The following is an 11,488-nucleotide window of genomic DNA, read 5'->3' as shown; positions in this document are numbered from 1 at the left end:
TTCCCCTCTCCAATTAAGAAGCCTCCAGCTGTGGGGAGTTCCTGCCCCACCCACCTCAGACACACGCAGAAACCTGGCTAAAAGGGTCCAGAAAGTTCTGGAAGGGCAGGAATCCCAGGCTGGCAAAAAGAAAGATAGAGGGGGCAGAAATGGGCACCGGCCCCAGGCGTCATCTTCAGCGAGCGCTCTGGCACCAACACTGGGTGGCCCAGAATAGGAGGTGGCCGGGGTGCGTAGGGACAGCCCGCTTCGCAGGAGCCTAGAGGCAGAACTGCGCGCGCGGCCCAGCCAGGCCGCTCGGGTGCAGCTGGCCCAGGGGCCGCGGGGCGGAGCCGGAGGACCAGAGATGCCGAAGTGCGGGGTCGCCCTGGATCGCCTCCGTTTGGAACGGTGCTGGGGACCTGCTCCTTAGACCCCGCTGGGATGCAGGAGGGAGGGTAAGGGGGTTGGGGAGCGGGGTCTGGGCCAGGCAACGCTTCGGTGGAGTCTCCGTGTGTTCCCTCCACGCATACAAATTCGGGTCCCTCCCCCAACACCTGCCTCGGGCTGGAGCCAGAGCCGTGGCCCCCAGCCTGCAGCCCTCCCCCTGCAGAGAAGGTAGGCCCAGGGTGCCCCAGTATTGGTGGCCCTCTACCACTTACAGTTAATTACTAAGGGACGTGGGGAGGCTATAGGATGACGACGAAACAGATACTTCAGGTTCCATAAATTAAAGGATTGAGGGCGAAGAGGTAGTTGGATTAAGGGGCAGAGGAGTTGGAATGTAAAGGTGGGGTGGGGTTTGGAGACACAAGCCACTGCAGACATCATTTTCTGGGGGATGGGGTTGGAGGGACCGTCGACCCTTTCCAGGCTTAAATGCTCTTTGTATTTATTTAAATCACTGTTGTTGTTTTTTTTACAGATGAAATATTTACAACAAAATTAAGATAATTGTCAATTGTTCCTAATCTATTATATATATAATATATGTATATATATATAATATATATATTGCTGTATTTAAATTTGTATCCTGCTTTTAAAACTTAACATTATAGCAAGATCATTTTCCCATATCATCAAATAATTTTTAAAAAGCGTGATTTATATTTAATTGGCAGAGTAGATAACAACTTATTTAGCCAATTCTTTATTGATGTAAAGTTAGGTTGTCAATCTCTAAATAGTCTCTAAATCATGCGGCAGCCAACATCCTTGCACATGAATCTGTGCCAACATATGCTTGTTCTTCTTTTTTATTTCATATGCCTGTTCTTTTAGCATAAGAACTAAGAGTTGAAGCATTGAGTGAAATATACGAATACTTTTTCTCCAATTTATTTTAATTCTAAAAGAAGTATAAACTCCTTGCAAAATATATAAGCAATTCTAAAGGGTACAAAAGAGAACACTGAAGTCCAGCCCCTACTCTTTGCCCAACTCCTGGGAGGTGACACCATTCACACTTTCGTAAAATCTGTTCAAGATTTTCCTATATGCATTGACAGATACACATACCCTAAGGTGTATATTTGTATATGATGGGGGAACAGCAAAGCACACTTATAATCCTTTCTTCCTCTTTTCAAAATCAAATAAGTCATTGTAAGAAAAATTCACATTGTTAAAAATACAAAAAAACCAACCCACATTCATTGTAAAAACAACCACAACTAATCAAATAACATTAGGAAAGAAAGCAGAGTTGGGAAAGATGGGGCCTGAGTGTCTGTTCCTGCCTCCCAATGTTCCCATGTCTGCTTTGGTGGCCCACTCCCTGTGAGGGCCTGAAGCTGTGGTGCTGGAGGGGAGACCCCAGAGTGGGCTGGTGCAGATTGGCTGGAAGCTATCATCCCAGCACCATTACAGTTTGGAAAGACCCAAGGCCCTGGGGAAGGAATAGCCTCTTTGGTGGGACCTGGAACAAAGACTTGTAGGTCCTTGGCCTGCCTGGCGGGGGCCTGGCCTTCCAGAACTGAAGGGTCTTCCCTGCCAAGACATGGCTACACCTGATCCAAGTGGTGTTGTTTGGGCTGAATTGCTCTCCTCCATGAAGCTGGGAAGGAACTGCTCTTCTCACACCCTCCCGTAGGAGTCTCAGGGTCCAGAGGCTTACTTTACCCTCTTTAGGCCAAGACACACTCCTCTACTTCAACCCACAGAACAATGAAATTCCAGCCACCCGACCACAAGTTGAGAGAAACCACAGGGCTTGGCGTATGTGGGCAAAGAAAGGTTACAGGTCATTTAAGATGACTTAGTAGTCTGAATGACAGCTTGAATAACAGGGTCCTGGTGAAGGCTGCACCAATGCGCCATCAGTGAAGGGGACCCCCAGGCTATCAAACTCAGAACTGTCCTCAAGGAACTACATCAAGGACTGGGGACAGAAGGAGATACCCAGAGGGTCAGCCAGGGCCTCCCAGCCCTCTGAACTTGGTGTGTCAGTTCAGGTGGACCCCCCTTCTCACAGGCAAGTCTGGGCTTTCTGACATGTTTCGTGTGTGTGTGTGTGTGTCTGTATGTCTGTCTGTGTCTGTGTGTGTGTCTGTGTGTGTGTGTAAGGAATGCTCGGCTCTGGAAAGTTTGAGAGCTGAGCCTAGCATGGTCTCAGCATTACTGGCCCCTGAGGCCTCACTCCCTGTGCCAGTATCAAGGGCAGTGTCCTGTGAAGCTCTCTAAGCTCTGACCATGCCCTTCAGGCCAGAAATCCTTTTGGAAGCCTCCACTGAGTCACATTATCCACCATGTTCCAGATGCTCCCGCCCAGTCCTGGCTCAGGATGGGGGGTTTAGTAAGACTTCTGTCACTTAGAATCACAGCTGGGACAGCATCAGCTGTGGCCTCAGGGATGTCAGAGCCCTGACACCCGGGGGCTTGTATTCTGGTGAGGAGGCAAGATAGTTATCAATACAGAAAGATGAAGTAGTCCTGGGCTTGAGAAGAACATTGGCCTGGGAGTCAGGCGTCTTGATTTCTACTTTTCTCTCCTGTAATACGGGGCAGTAGTGTTCACCATATAGGCTGTTACAAGGATTAGAAACAAAAAGTCCTGTAAGGGGCCTGAGACCCCCTACGCCTGGGTACCCTTGCCCTCCCTCCCGCATCCCAGCGGGGTCTTCTCACCAGAGGGTGACCGGTTCTGAGGATGGCAGCGGACCCCGCACCTCCCTCGCGCTCCGGGAGCCGGGGGCCTTCGAGCCGCTCTGGGCAGAGGCGACCGAGGACGTGGAGTGCAGGGTCTCTCCCGCCCGGCAGAGGCCCGAGCTCCCGCATCTGTGGTCCTCGGGCTCCGCTCTGTGGCCACCGGGCCAGCTGCACCCTGGCTGGGCTGCGCGGCTCTGCCCCATGCTTCTGCGAAGCGGACTGTCCCTACGCGCCCGCCCCGGCCACCTCCCATCCCGAGCTACCCTGCGTTGGTGCCCGAGCGTGCGCTGAAGGTGATGCCTGGGGCTGGTGCCCATTTCTGCCTCCTCAACCTTCATTTTTGTCAGCCTGAGACTTCTTGCCCTTCTAGAACTACCTGGCCCCATTTAGTAAGGTTTCTCTGCATGTCTGAAGTGGGACTACCCACAGCCCGAGGCTCCCTAATTGGGGAGGGGATCAGACATAGGCTATTAGATATAAAGATGTTACAATGATATTGTGTTTTGTCTGTGGAGTACAGGGTGATGGAGCCAGGGTTGAGATCTCTGCCTGACCACCAGAGGGAATTGGAGCCTGAGCTGAGGTGTAGTAAAGAGCAGAGCTGAGAACAGCCCAGAATTGTAAACTTGAAATCCTCAACGCATCCAAACTAACGCTCAAGTGAGGAGGTGAAGGAAAGATTTTTAGATTTGCAAACCCTAAGAAAGTTTATCACCCACAGACTCTCTCTGAATGATTTGAGGATGTGTTCAGGAAGAAAAAATAGTGAAGCCACAAAAGGGCAAGATGTGGGTAAAGAGTAGAAGGCAAAGAAATGAGTATCCTTCTAGTTAAGTCTAAGTAATTGTTGGTAAGTAACAAGGGGAAAAAAGTAATGCCCTGGAGAACACCCCCCAGGTCGCAGTGTGGCAGTGGGCAGCAGCAATGGTCATGTCCTTGGCAGCGGATGACAGTGGCAGCTTCCGAGGGTCTTGTTCAGTGCCGGCCACATTTTCTGTAAATCCACGCAATGGAACATATTATGAATCTGTTAAGGTGAATGATGTAGTTCTATACATATGCAAATGAAAAGTACCCAAATATATTTTAGGTTCAAAAAGAAACAAAAGGGGGGAAAAGGAAACAAAAGGAAAGTCACAGAAGGATGTTTATACAATGCTCGCTGTTTTCGAATATATATATGTATACGTGTGTGTGTAGTTTGCACGTGCAAAAACATCTGGGTGATGCAACTAACATCGGATTCTGCAATTGCACTCCTGGGCATTTATCCTAAAGAAGTGAAAACATGTTCACAAAAAGTTTGATAATTGTTAATTCTAGGGGATGAGAATATAGGGGTTCATTGTATGTGCTCTTTACAGTGTCTTTTATATTTTCAGAATAAAAAGGGAAATTTCATACAATAGGTTGTTATATTGTGAAGATCATGAATAGCAAACGGGTAACTTGGGATAAAATTTCCAGGGACATAATCACACATGATGCAAAAATTTTTTATCCTCAAGTAGCTCAGATGGAAGTGCTCAAACAGTCCCATTAGTGAAAACAAGCATAAGATACCAAAGGAGCAATTTGGATCAAATAGTCTCATAAAGTGAAAGAGTGACAAAGCAGTATTTCTAAACTCATCTATAAAATATTGTATTATTTTACATAGTGTCATTTTCAATATAAAAATGTAGTAAGATTAACAATTCATATGTTTTCAATAGTAACAAACAATGTGGGAGATGAAAACCCAAAAACTTTCATTTCTTTGAGTGGCCCAATTCTTCCTGCAGCATATAAACACCTCCCTAGGCTTATCTCTTTTCAAGATTCCTTTAAGGAATCTTATTAATTTTCATGATCTTTTATATTGCATTTTTGGTGCATATAAAAATACATATGGCATATACCTATGATTTGAAGTGTAATATTGAAACAAATGCCTATGAATAAAACACAAATTAAGATCCAAACAATACCAATAATTTTGCATCTGTGTCCTCCTTCCCTATCCAGTTACCTTGGTCTCCCCCAGAGTTTACCATTATCCTGAGTTGTGAGTTTATTGCTATAACTCTTGGTTTAAAATTTTCAATCCAATGTTCATATACTCTTCTCCAAGGTATCATTTCGTTGTGCTTTATTTTGAGCTTTGTACCTCCTTTCAAGTTTCCTTGGGATTCTAATCTATTGGGTTCAAGACAGGATGTCCCTGACTTACTTTTCTCCAGGGTGAGGATGGGGAGAGAAGAGTCTGGATCCTCAGTTCTCCTCAAGGCTGGAAGCCATAAAGCCACTAGAGCTAATATCATAATTAGCATCAAATCTTTCCAACCTGTTTGGCAGGATGGCTTGTGAGTTATCAGCACCCTGGACAGATCAGGGTCATCTTAAGTGTTCTGCAGCCTTATAAAAATATAGAAGAAAATATTTCATTTTCTTTCAGTGTTGCCATTGTGATTTTCTAGTGTCTGAAACATATGTTTCCCCATGTAACATTCATATTTTTGGTAACAATGACCTCTTCAAAATACTGTGTAATTCCACCTATACACAGGTATTTGGAGTAGTCAAATTCATACAGACAGAAAATAGAATGGTAGTTGCCATGGGGTGGGGGAGAGGAGAATGGGGCATTATTGTTTAATGGGTACAGAATTATAGTTTGGAAAAATGAAAAAGGTTCTGGAGCTAAATAGTGGTGATGGCTGCACAAGTATACAACTTTTATGCTCTGTGTATTTTACCACAATTAAAAATAACATAATAATAATGTGGCTATTCTGAGACACAGGTTATGCTTCCATCACAGTAAGTTTATTGCAGTGGTGACAATGAGACCTGTAACATTTTTTGCTATGCTCAATGAGTAAAAATTGGATGTAATAAGACTTCAATATTAGAAACAATTAAGGAATAATATATTTTAGATCATTTGTCAAAATAGCAATGTACTTTTTACATTTTAACTTCTAGGACCCTAAAGTAAACTGCTTGAAGAAATTGGGTCCCAATGATTATGGCACTGATTGACTTGACAACTGGGGATTGAGCAAAAATTATTTTTAAAAGGGATTAAGACTCAAACTCAGAAGGAACTAAGGCAGTGAAAGGAACCCCAACATGAAAAATTCCTTAAATAAAAATTTATTAACTTAAAATAATTGTGCCTATGTTACACATAAAATACAACCAAAACTTTACGCTTTTTGTAGAAAGTCATCATGTATTTTTGGCTCAAAGTTTCTCTAGTGTTTTCTGTGGTGGGAATAAAAATAAAATTTAGCAGTTAACAGTTGTATTGTACCTTTGACATAAATAATTGTAGAAGACCCTACTCATCTGATGAAATCCTTTGCCCTTTCTCTGTTCTGGGCATAAGCACCTTGCTTTGCTTTCTCTTCCTTTTGCTGTTTTATTTCATTTAACTCACTGTGTAATCTGTAAGAAATCATATGAATTTCAGAAAAAAATAACATAAAATTACTATTTGCATTTTTCAAAACTTAGAGAGAAGGTTCATAATAATCCTCAAGTAATAGTTGAGAAAACCCTAGGAAAATCCAGCCGTGACAGTTCTGGGCAAACAGCACATGTGTTATTTAATTATGCTCACTCTAGAAATAATAAAGTTTGAAAAATAACCCAATGGTATCTATTAAAATATGAAACAAAAGGAAGGATATGAAGAGGTCACAAGAAAGGAAATTCACATTTGGGGAAAATACTGCAAAACAGAAGTACTTTTTTCCAAATTTTTCTTTTTTACTTTGTATTGAGGTAAAATTATACACAGTTAGGTGCACAAATCTTAAGTGTATAGACAGCTTGGTGAATTTAGAACATTTCCAGCACCCCTAGAAGGCTCCATTGGAACCCCTCTCAGACAATACCCCTCTATGTAAAGGTCACCATTAATTGGTTTTCTGTCACCATAGAACTTTCTATAGTTCTATGTCATTCATTATGTAGTATGGCTTTGCTCAATATTATGTCTGTGATATTCATTCATGTTGTTGTAAGTAGCAGTATTTTCTTTTTACGTTGCTCTATTGTTTTGTTTTGTTTTAAATGTTACTGGGTGATATGTTTTTTGTTTTGTTTTGTTTTTATTGGGGAAGGAGAACAGGACTTTATTGGGGAACAGTGTGTACTTCTAGGACTTTTTCCAAGTCAAGTTGTTGTCCTTTCAATCTTAGTTGTGGAGGGCGCAGCTCAGCTCCAGGTCCAGTTCCCATTGTTAGTTGCAGGGGGCAGAACCCACCATCCCTTGCAGGAGTGGAGGAGTCGAACCCAGCAACCTTGTGGTTGAGAGCCCACTGGCCCATGTGGGAATCAAACAGGCAGACTTCGGCATTAGGAGCACGAAGCTCCAACCATCTGAGCCACCAGGCCGGCCCTGCTCTATTGTTTTGATTTCCACTGTATAAACATACCACAATTTATTTATCCAGTCTCCTCTTGATGAATGTTTGGGATGTATCTAGTATTTTGGTAATAATGAATAATGAATGTCACAAGCATTCTTGTATATGTCCTTTGGGGAACACGTGCATTCATTTCTGTTGGGAATATGACTAGGAGTGGAACTGCTCATCCTAGGGTATATGAATTTTAGTTTTAAAAGGTATTGACAGCTTCCCACATGGTTGTACCAATTTACACTCCCACCAGCAAGGTATGAGAGATCTATTGTTCTATATCCTTTCCAACACTTCATATTATGTCTTTTTAATTTTAGCCTTCAGACAGAAATAAATTTTGAGAAATAAGAATGTGATATAATAACAGCTACTAGGTTAATGAAAATAATTATGAGTGAACAACACATACAACTACATACTGACTTGGAAATGTGGATTAAATGGGCAATTTTCTCAGAATACAGATGAGTAAAATCCACTAGAGAAGAAAGAAAAACAATTATTATTTGAGTAATATTGAACAAATAAAATTATTGTCAAATATGACGCAAGGTAGGTAGTCTGAGTGAGTAGATAGTTTGAGTGAGTCTGTTTCGGTTAGAAGGGTCTAGAAGTGTGTGGTGAAGGTTAGCAATAACTGCACCACAGGGCCCATGGTGTTTGGTAAAACTTCCCAGAGCAATAGAATGTGCCGCGGGGCTTGAAACCCACTGCATTAGATCTAATAATTTCATGTTTAGTAATTTAGCCTTAAAAAAAAAAAATCAGCTGTAGACGATGTTTCAAGGATTTCTGTTGCTGTGTTATGTCATGATGTGTTTTAAAGGTTATAAATCTAAACCTCCTATTCTACAATGGAATATTATGCATACTTTTAAAGTAATATGTGGTTTTTGTTGTTGTTTTTATTTGTCAATTTTCCAACAATGAACAATACGTTGTTCGAATAGGGGTAAAGAGGAGGTAAAACAAAAAGACTTGTGTTACGCTGTTGTCGTTTTAAAGAACTTCAAGGAGAAACAGACAACCTAGAAAGACAACCTAGAAAGAGAACTCGGTCACCACCTCCTTTCCATGACAAACGGGTTCTAAATTATTCTGCCTTCAGACATCCCTGCAGCCTCCCTCTTGTTCTCACCCTTTGTCACTCTTCCAGCCCATGCTGCCCTTTCTTCCATCCTTTTTTCGCTCGGGACATCCTTTTCCAGATGTTCATTCTGGGGCGACCTGACACCCATTGACATGGAGGGGGAGAGTGGTCGAGGCTGTTGCGAAAGGCCGTCCAGGTTTGGGGCGCCCTGGGCCTGCCCTCTCTTCAGGGGCTACAGGCTGGGGCCAAGGTCCCAGGTTGGGCAGCGCCCCGGTGTCCTTGTTGGGGAAGGGACCCGCATTCGTGTGCGCGGAGGGAGGGCTCAGGGACTCCAGCCGCCCCTCTGCCCGCCCTGGCGCCCGGGTCCCCGAGCCCTTCCTCCCGCATCCCAGCAGGGTTTCCCCACCAGTGGCTCACCCGGCCCCGCGCCGCTCCGGGCTGAGGCGCGCCAAGTCCCTCCTGCCCTACCAAGGCTCTCGCGCTCCGGCGTCTCCGGTCCTCGGGCTCCGCCCCGCGGCCACCCCGACAGCTGCACCTGAGCCGCCTGACTGGCCAGCGCGGCTCTGCTCCCGATGCTCCTGCGAAGCGGGATGTCCCCACGCGCCCCGGCCACCTCTCATCTCGGGCCACCTCGTGTCGGTGCCAGAGCGCGCGCTGAAGGTGACGCCTGGGACCGGTGCCCATTTCTGTCCCCACTACCCTCCTCTTTGCCAGCCTGGGATTCCTGCCCTTCCGGAAATTTCTGGCCTTTTTTTGGCCAGGTTTCTGTGTGTTTCAGGTGGGTGGGGCAGGAACTCTCAGTTGGGGAGGGAGGTCAGTCAGCTAAGGACATAAAGATGCTGTGTCTGTCTCAGGGATTGATGGGGAGAGGAACCACGGAGATGAGGCGGGCGGCCCCCTCCCCCTTGACCCGTGCCTGAGGCCCCCATGTTTTGTGAAGATGCTCTGTATCCTCCTTTTCCTGCCAAAAGCATTGGGACACTTAGGGCCCCAACTGTGTCTGCACATCCACCACGGAGCTCTGCTTCCCTCTCTCAGGGAGGACTTGCTGCTTTACTGGGAGGCCCCAGGTATGGGGACGGCAGAGCTGGGGGTGACTCTACCCAGGTCATGTGAAGCCACCCTTGTCTGATGCACCATTGCTTGGACAATGCCGAGTCCCACTATCTCCTTTGATAAAGGAGGTAAACTGTGAGGGAGCTGGGTGGTTATCACCACACCCACTCTACAGAGGCAAAACCAAAGGAAGGGAATAAACAGCAGCGCCAGGCCCAAAACTCATACTTCCTGGCTCTTAGTTCAGGGCCGGTCCCTGTCTACCCTGCCTCACAGGGGGTAGAGGGGAGTATGCTAGTCTCTGATGGCCTTGCTTGGAGGAGAGAGGTTGCCCTGAGTCCGGAGTACCTTGCTAAGTGGCAGAGAAGGGAAGGCAGGCAAATATGACCTGCTGTCCCCACCTCCCACCTTCTCTATCTCTCTCCGGGGGTCCTAGGTGAGATGGCTTCCCCCATCGGCCAAGATTTCTAGCTAAACTGGCACTGGCCTAGCTTCCTTCTCATCCCCATTCTCATCATCGCCAGGAGGGCACAATGCACGTCCCCTTGACACACACACAGGCAAACTCCCTTCAGAAGCACAATACAAGGAATCTTCTTGGGCCCCCCTAACAGTTAGAGGGCCCAGGAGTACAAACAGAGGCCCATACATATGTTAAATACTTAAATTATAAACCAAACTAACAACTTAAATAAGATGTTTTACCTTCCAGCCTTGACAAAATATAACTTTATAATGACCTGAAACACCAGGTTTGAATTTAGAATTCTCAGAATCCTTCGAGTTCTTCACCAGTGTGGGGAGACCTGGCCCTAGACCAATGGCTGACCCCCAGATCTGTCATGCACTGGGAGGGAGCACACATACTGGCTGGCACAGTCAACCCGCAACAAGGAGTGCCTGGGAAATACCTGCACAGTGGTCTAGAAGCCAATTGGTCAGGGATTCCAAGGTCCCAGTTACCCAAAATGTTCTGTGAGGGGTCAGATACCACATTTCCACAACCCCACCAATTTCTGGCCCTGTGAGGCGAGGCATTGTCAGAGGAAGGCTAGAAAAGAGACCTTTTAAAGCACAGGGTCCTGGCATGGGCACTTCTTGTCTGGACCTAAGGGTGGTCTTCTTCCTACTCTCCACTCCACCTGCCTTTTTCTTTGGAAGTTCAAAGTTAGGGTACAAGACAATATTCAGTGTTCCTCCCCCAGTGTGATAGCTAGGGGAGCAGTACACAAACAGGAGAGGTATTAGTGGAAACTTAGGGGAAGTTCTCTTATGAGAGCTCCATGTGTGTAAGTGTATGTGGGGGTCCTGGACCAGCTGTCCTCGGGGTGCTGTTGCCTGGCAGTGAGGAGACACCACTAAAGGGGGCCTGACCACTCTCTTCCAGAATACGTGGGCAGCTTCTGGGAGTAGTTGGGGACACCTGGGTCTCCCAGAGAAGGGCTTTCCTGACCCAGTGACTGCTCTGAAAAGTGAAGGTGGGCAAAAGTAGAGTACACTGGCAATCTACAGGAATGTGAGCTGATAAGTAGTGTCTGCTGCTGTCATTTATCACTACCGAGCTGGGCCCAAGCCACTGCCAGATTCTTGGGGGCCTGATAGGTTATTTCTGGCATGTGGTGCCAGAGCAAGCGTGTTCATTTTAACACTCTCTGTAAATAAAATGTGGAAATGTGGACCACCACCCCACCCCAGGGGCTGGGGGAGGGAGGAAAAGAAAAAGACTAGGATTAGAAGGGCTGCCATAGCTCAGGGGTCCCCTCTGTTCTTGCTACCTGCCCAGAGAAAGCACAACTTA

The 11,488-nt window shown here is 45.8% G+C and overlaps 1 non-coding gene across 1 annotated transcript; it reads left to right on the top strand.

Moving 5' to 3' along the window:
* The first annotated feature begins 5,864 nt into the window (after positions 1-5,864).
* Positions 5,865-5,972, top strand: LOC117014124 (small nucleolar RNA SNORA1). The gene has a single exon (XR_004421429.1). It is a non-coding gene; the product is annotated as a small nucleolar RNA SNORA1 (small nucleolar RNA).
* Positions 5,973-11,488: the final 5,516 nt, after the last annotated feature.

The sequence above is a fragment of the Rhinolophus ferrumequinum genome, chromosome 21, assembly GCF_004115265.2.
Source record: "Rhinolophus ferrumequinum isolate MPI-CBG mRhiFer1 chromosome 21, mRhiFer1_v1.p, whole genome shotgun sequence".
Lineage (NCBI taxonomy): Eukaryota > Metazoa > Chordata > Mammalia > Chiroptera > Rhinolophidae > Rhinolophus > Rhinolophus ferrumequinum.
Note: the sequence above shows the minus strand (reverse complement) of the source record. Positions and strands in the feature narration are given on the sequence as shown.